We start from the raw sequence: 7,470 nt of genomic DNA on the forward strand, positions 1-7,470 counted from the left end.
TCTTTTCTTCCTTTTTTTTCTTGATCAATATTCTTCTCAAGTGAGGTTAACAAGGTTTTATGAGGTAATTATGGGGGGCTTAGGGTTTAGTGTGGTAAAATCAAGCTTTACCCAAGCTTTAATGGAGGTTTTAAAAATGGAGAGGGAGAGAGAAGGGTGAAGGTTCACGACAAGGAAGAAGAGTGTTGTTTATTTTTGTTTTTTTCTTTTCTTTTATGTGTCTAATTATCTTAAATTTTGACTTAGTCAACTTTAATTAAATAAATTGCATTTTTGACATCATGTATGATGTCATTTGGATAATGTCATAATTCACATTTCATTTTCTTTTCTTTTTCCTTTATTTTTCCATTAGTTCTTTAATTTAATTCTTGATCCCAAAATTTTCTTTTCTCCGATTTTATTTGACAGTCAGGTCAGGAGTCAGCTTTAGGGGTTAATTGACCAAATTGCCCCTTGCTGGTTCGATCCGGTTTGCAAATAATTTAATATTTCTTTCAGATCCCTGACCTAATTATTTAACCGGCTTAACAATTCTTTTTCGTGATTTTCTCTCTTCCACTGTGTTCACAATAGTCCTAAGGATAGCGGCGTCATATTTTACTGTTCGAAATTTGAGTTTAAATCGACCTCGCAGTCGTTCCCGAAAAGGTCACCCATCGCTGTGACTCTCGACTTATTTAACTTCTTATATTATATTTTTCTTATTTATACTTAACCAATTGACAATTACTGTGACACCCCTTACCCGTGTACAGTATACCCGAGTAAGTAATGCCACACGGTGTACTGGCACACTCTAATATACCTTACTTAATTTGTATCATGCTTTTGAAGCTAATTTATGAAATATGATTTATTTAAGCCATTTATCGAAATTATTATTTATTTGAGGTTCCGAAAATTTTAAAGAAAATCCGGCGGAGTACCGGCTAAAAATGGAGAAAACAGTTCTTCGGAGCCTGTTAAAAACACTTCCAATAATTTCCAAACAATCCCAACTTCAATTTATCAACAAAATCTCAATATTAGGATCTCAACAACATTTCAATTCCAGTACTCAATCATCCATCACATGTGATGATCACATATAAATCACAACTAAACATTTACTTTTCCATTCACAAGTACAATTTTCATAATTTACATAAACATCAATATACATTACACAAGTTTAATTACATATGAAGAAAAATCAATATTTAAGTTACAAAATGTCAAAATGACACCTATTGTCCTACCAATGCACAGCAGAAGTTGAGGTGACGCGGACATCGAGCGAATCGCGGATGGACTCACCCGATGCGTGGTCTACTGGGCTCACGATCGGGATCTCCAGTACCTACGCGTGGCAAAAGCAACGCGCTAAGCAATAATGCTTAGTGGTGCAATAATATAATAGAAGAAATAACATGAAGTAAATATGTATTGCATGTGGATGTTTTGTTTGTTTTGTATTTGTATATCCATTCATTTCGTTACTTTGTCCACTTTCATTCATGTAGTTGCCCAAGTAACCTATACTAGATGACTGGACTGGATAACGGGTAAACTGGCACTGGGTACCTAGTACCTCTGGTCGTCACACTATCGGTCACATATGCATCTCCCGGTGTGCAACAGAATAGCTAACAAGCTGTAAATAATATCAGGCACAAGGCCAAGTCTCAATACAAAGTCAGAATGGCTAAAAGCCATGAAATCACAGAATGGCATATTGCCATGTGCAGTACTGCTAACTGAACCCTATTGGCATGCCAAACTATCCAAACCAATCTTGTTAGGTATACTAGGGCATTTGAAACTTTTAAATTCTTTAATTTGTGAATTTCAAGTTTTGGTATCACTATTCACCTCATTGGTCAACAAAAATGTTGACTTTTTGATAGAAAATGGGTGTATTGGTTTTAACACCCCAAATATACCACATTTGGCATTCCAAACTTGTTGGCATTAAGCATTTATACCATTTCAAAGTTTAAACCAACACAAGCAGAATTTTCAGTTTTTGTGAGTCAACTTCACTGTTCCATTGGACCCTGTTACTGTGGGGAATTGAAGAAATATAAAACATGAAAGTTGTTCCTTATTTTGTCTAGTTGAATTCGTTTTTTGAATCACTCCATTTGGAGTTTTGTAGCTCTAGATATGGTCCAAAAACCACAGCTGGCCGGATTGCCAATCTGCAGAATTGACCATATCTATAGTAACATGAACAGTAACTAGAGTCACTTGGTTAGATGGGTTCTGGCCATAATTTGGGATAGGTTCCTTCATGAAAGTTGTTTGTCTATGTCTTAACTTGTTGCTGTAAAAATTTCAGGTCAATTGACCAAATCTACAGTGAGTTATGGCCAAATCGACAGTTACTGTTCATTTGATCAATTCTGCAGAGGCTGTTGTAGGGTGTCCGGATTGGGGCCAAGTTTTGGTCCTCTTGCTTTGGTCTTTTGGGCATGGTTTCTTCAGCAAAAATGTGCCATTATAAGCTTAGTTTCATGTCCAATTGGCCAAACACCAATTGAACTAACACAACCCAAGTTATGGCAGTGCAAGTGGACTGAATTTTCAGTCCCTCTGCTGCTGTCCTAGGGCAGCCTGCAACTTCACTTTGCAATCCTATTTTTTAGTCTATTTTATGGTCAACATATCTAAAATGGTCACTAATTGACCATTAAAATGTGCTCTAACAATTTCCTAAGCCAAGTCAATTTTTCACTCTTCAAAACCCTAGTTCCATTATAGGTTTTCACAACACCTTAAATACTAGCTCCTTTCAATAATCACATGCACACATGGTTTAAACTTGATCTATAGCCCACTTTAAGTCCATCAAAACAATCAAAATAATTCCTTCACAAGGGCTGCCAAAAATTCATAGTATGTATACACATAATTCTTGTTCATTTTAGTTGCAATTCTCACTCAATACAAGTTACAATTCATGAAAATAAGAAGTTTTAAGTGTCTAATGCACTAACCTTGATTAGGGCAGATTTTCCAAAGCCCCAAACTTCACTTTCTTTCCTCTTGTGGGCTGCCAAAAGCTTGTTTAAGGAGTGGGGACAAGTTTTAGTGAAGAGTGTTTAAGGTTTAGTAGTGAAACAAAGAGAGAAAGGGAGCTTTGGTGGAGCTTTCATGGTGGAATGGTTATGGAAAATGGAGAGCTACGGGTGTGTTTTTGTGGGAGTGGTGGCTGCTGGAATTTTTCTTATTTTGGTCTTCTTTTATCTCTTTTAATAGTTAGTCAAATAATGGCTTAATTGTGATTGGTCAAAATTTTCTTAATGACATCACCATGATGTCATAAATAAGCTTTTTCCTCATTTTCTTTCCTTTCCTCCACTACTCATTTTCAATTTAATTTCTAGTAATGTTTCTTCATATTTTTTATCATATTAATTATTTACTCAACTGGACAAGTCGGCCAAAAATCACCTCGGAAAGTGAAATGACCAAAATGCCCTCCATTTGGCTTAACGGGTCAAAATTATGCATCTGATTTAAAAATTTTAATAGGTATTTTCTTGGCATTCTAATGCCATGGGAACCTCAATAACCCTTCTCTGGAGTCCCAAAAATTATTTTATAATTTTTCCCCCGGGTCTAGGGCTCCTCGTTGCGAGAACCGCAACTTCCTTATGGTTACCCATCGCTAGGGCACCGGCTCGTTTAACTTGGTTATATTTTATTTCTAAATTTTTACTAAATTTTTCTTATTAATATTTGAGTTAATTATGATTCCCGACTTTAGTTTAAATATTTTTCCGGACGTTCTAGCTATCCGACCGATCTGATCACCTAGCAGTAGAATGTACGGAGTTGGTACAGGGAGGGTGTTACAACTCTTCCCCTCTAATTTAAATTTCGTCCTCGAAATTTACCTGATGCAAACAGTTGAGGGAACTGTTGCCTCATTGTCTCTTCACTTTCCCAAGTTGCCTCCTCGGTGTTGTGGTGCCTCCAAAGCACTTTCACCAATGGAATTTGCTTGTTTCTCAACTCTTTCACTTCCTGAGCCAAGATCCGTAGAGGTTCTTCTTCGTATGTCAAATCCGGCTGTATTTCAATTTCTTCTCTGGAGATGACATGTGAAGGATCTGAGCGGTATCTTCTGAGCATAGACACATGGAACACATTGTGGATCTTGTCCAGCTCTGGTGGTAAAGCTAGCTTATAGGCCACTGGACCCACACGTTCAATAACTTCATATGGGCCAATGAACCTAGGGCTTAACTTACCTTTCCTTCCAAACCTCAACACTTTCTTCCATGGTGACACCTTGAGGAACACTTTGTCGCCCACCCCATATTCTATTTCTTTTCTCTTCAGGTCGGCATAAGATTTCTGTCTGTCTGAGGCAACTTTGAGATTGGCTTTGATTGATTTTACCTTCTCCTCAGCCTGTTTCACCAGGTCTGGCCCTACCAGTTTGTCTTCGCCCAATTCAGTCCGGACTGCTGGAGTTCTACATTTTCTCCCATACAGTGCTTCATACGGAGCCATTTGGATACTAGCTTAGTAGCTATTGTTGTATGCAAATTCTGCCAGTGGGAGGTATCTATCCCAACTTCCCTCAAACTCAATGACACAACTCCTCAGCATATCCTCAAGGACCTGACATATATTTCATGTTATTGTTATCATTTTAATTCATTATTTGTACTAATTCAATTGGTTCAATTGTTTACCTGGATTACTCTTTCTGATTGCCCATCCGTCTGAGGATGGAAAGCTGTGCTGAAGTGGAGTTGTGTACCCAAGGACTCATGCAACTTCTTCCAGAATCTTGATGTAAACCTTGGGTCTCGATCAGATATGATGGAAAGTGGAATTCCATGCAGTCTAACTATCTCACTGATATATAATTCTGCTAACTTCTCCAGTGAGTAGTCAGTCCTAACTGGCAGAAAGTGTGCTGACTTGGTCAATCTATCCACTATTACCCATGCTGCATCATGCTTCTTCCGGGTGAGAGGTAGGCCACTTACAAAATCCATGGTGACCCGATCCCATTTCCATTCAGGTATGCGTATAGGCTATAGCAAACCCGATGGAACTTGATGTTCTGCCTTGACTTGCTGACATGTCAAGCATTTAGTCACATAGTCAGCTATGTCTTTCTTCATACCAGGCCACCAATACTGAAGCTTCAGATCATGATACATCTTTGTACTTCCTAGGTGCATAGCATATACACTAGTGTGTGCCTCTTTTAGAATATTGGCCTTCAATTCCCCATCATCTGGTACACACAGTCTTCCTTTGTAATACAGACACCCATTTACCTTCACCTCATAATCAGTTGCTTTTCCTTCTGGGATTTTGCTCATAATGGTCGTTAATTTTCCATCTGCCATTTGCCCATCCAAAATCTGCTGTAGCAGGTTTGGCCTCACTTGCAACTCAGCCAAAATAGCTCCATCTCGAATCAAAGATAGACGGGCATTCAATGATCTCAAAGCTGTGATGGACTTTCTGCTTAAAGCATCAGCAACCACATTTTCCTTCCCAGGATGGTAGTCAATTACACAGTCATAATCCTTCAGGAACTCAATCCATCGCCTCTATCTAAGGTTGAGCTCCTTCTGTGTTGGCAAGTATTTCAGACTTTTGTGGTCCGTGTAAATGTAGCACTTTTCCCCATACAAGTAATGCCTCCATATCTTCAGTGCGAAGATAATTGCTGCGAGCTCTAGATCATGGGTAGGGTAGTTCTGTTCATGTGGCCTCAGCTGTCGAGATGCAGAAGCGATCACTTTCACCTCGTGCATCAATACACACACCTAACCCATTATGAGAAGCATCACCGTAGACCACGAAGTCTTTTCGACACCGTGTGCTGCTGGTGCCTCTGTCAACATAGCCTTCAACTTCTCAAAGCTGGTTTGACACTTGTCATTCCAGTCAAATTTGACATTCTTGTGTAGTAACTTGGTCATTGGAGCAGCTATTAGGGAAAATCCCTTCACAAATCTTCTGTAATACCCAGCTAGCCCCAAGAAGCTTCTGACCTCAGTTGTATTCCTGGGAGGCTTCCATTCCATCACTGCTTCTATTTTCTTGGGATCCACCCTAATCCCATCAGCTGACACTATGTGTCCAAGGAATGCAATCTCATTCAGCCAAAAGTCACACTTGGACAACTTAGCATACAGCTTCTTTTCCTTCAGGGTTTGTAAAACAATCCTCAAATGCTCATCATGTTCTTCATTGGTCTTGGAATACACCAAAATATCATCAATAAAGACCACTACGAACCGATCTAGGTATGGATGGAAGATACGGTTCATAAGGTCCATAAATGCCGCTGGTGCATTTGTTAGGCCAAAGGGCATCACCAGAAACTCATAATGCCCGTATCGGGTCCTGAATGCAGTCTTGGGCACATCTACATCCTTCACCCTCAACTGATGATACCCTGATCTGAGATCAATCTTAGAAAATACTCCTGCTCCCTTCAACTGTTCAAACAGATCATCAATTCTAGGCAACGAATATTTATTCTTCACAGTCACTTTATTCAACTGCCTGTAATCAATGCATAGCCTCAAAGTCCCATCCTTCTTTTTCACAAACAGCACTGGAGCTCCCCATGGTGACACACTGGGGCGTATGAACCCCTTATCAAGCAACTCTTGCAACTGAGTTTTCAACTCTCTCAATTCAGTGGGTGCCATCCTACAAGGAGCAATGGAAATGGGTGCTGTACCCGGCAGTGTCTCAATAGCAAATTCGACTTCCCTTTCTAGTGGTAACCCAGGCAACTCTTCAGGAAATACCTTTGGGAATTCTCTTACTGTGAGTATATCTCTCAGGTTTGGCTTAGCCTGCCTAGTATCCACCACATGTGCTAGGTAGGCTTCACAGCCTTTTCTCATCATTCTTCTTGCAACTGTGGCTGAGATAACATTGGACAAAAAATCTGTCCTTTCCCCCACAACAGTGATCTCATTACCCTCAGGAGTTTTCATAGAAATTCTCTTCAATTTGCAATCAACTATTGCCTGATGACGTGACAACCAGTCCATTCCCAATATCACGTCAAACTCATGGAAGGGTAACTCAATTAGGTCTGCCGAGAATTCATACCCTTGAATCCTTAACGGGCAACCCTTGTATACTTTATTCACCACTACACTGTGGCCCAATGGATTAGTGACCAGAATGTCTTGGTCACTCTCCCCTACTAGTATCCCCTTTTCTACGGGTAGGTTGATGCAAATGTAGGAATGAGTGGATCCTGGATCCACCAATGCATGCACAGGAGTATTGTAGAGGGAGAACGTACCCCTGATGACGTCCGGGGCATCTTGCTCCTCCTGAGCTCTTAGGGCATAATTTTTTGCTGGTGGTCTGCTGTCAGGCCTCTCCGCTGGCTCAGATGCAGGCCTCTGTGATGGTCCAACGACCTCAGTTTGCAGATTTTCTACCTCTCTGTGGTGTAGGGCGAGTGCATGCGCTTGTGTT

Source organism: Hevea brasiliensis, chromosome 7 (assembly GCF_030052815.1).
Source record: "Hevea brasiliensis isolate MT/VB/25A 57/8 chromosome 7, ASM3005281v1, whole genome shotgun sequence".
Classification (NCBI taxonomy): Eukaryota; Viridiplantae; Streptophyta; class Magnoliopsida; order Malpighiales; family Euphorbiaceae; genus Hevea; species Hevea brasiliensis.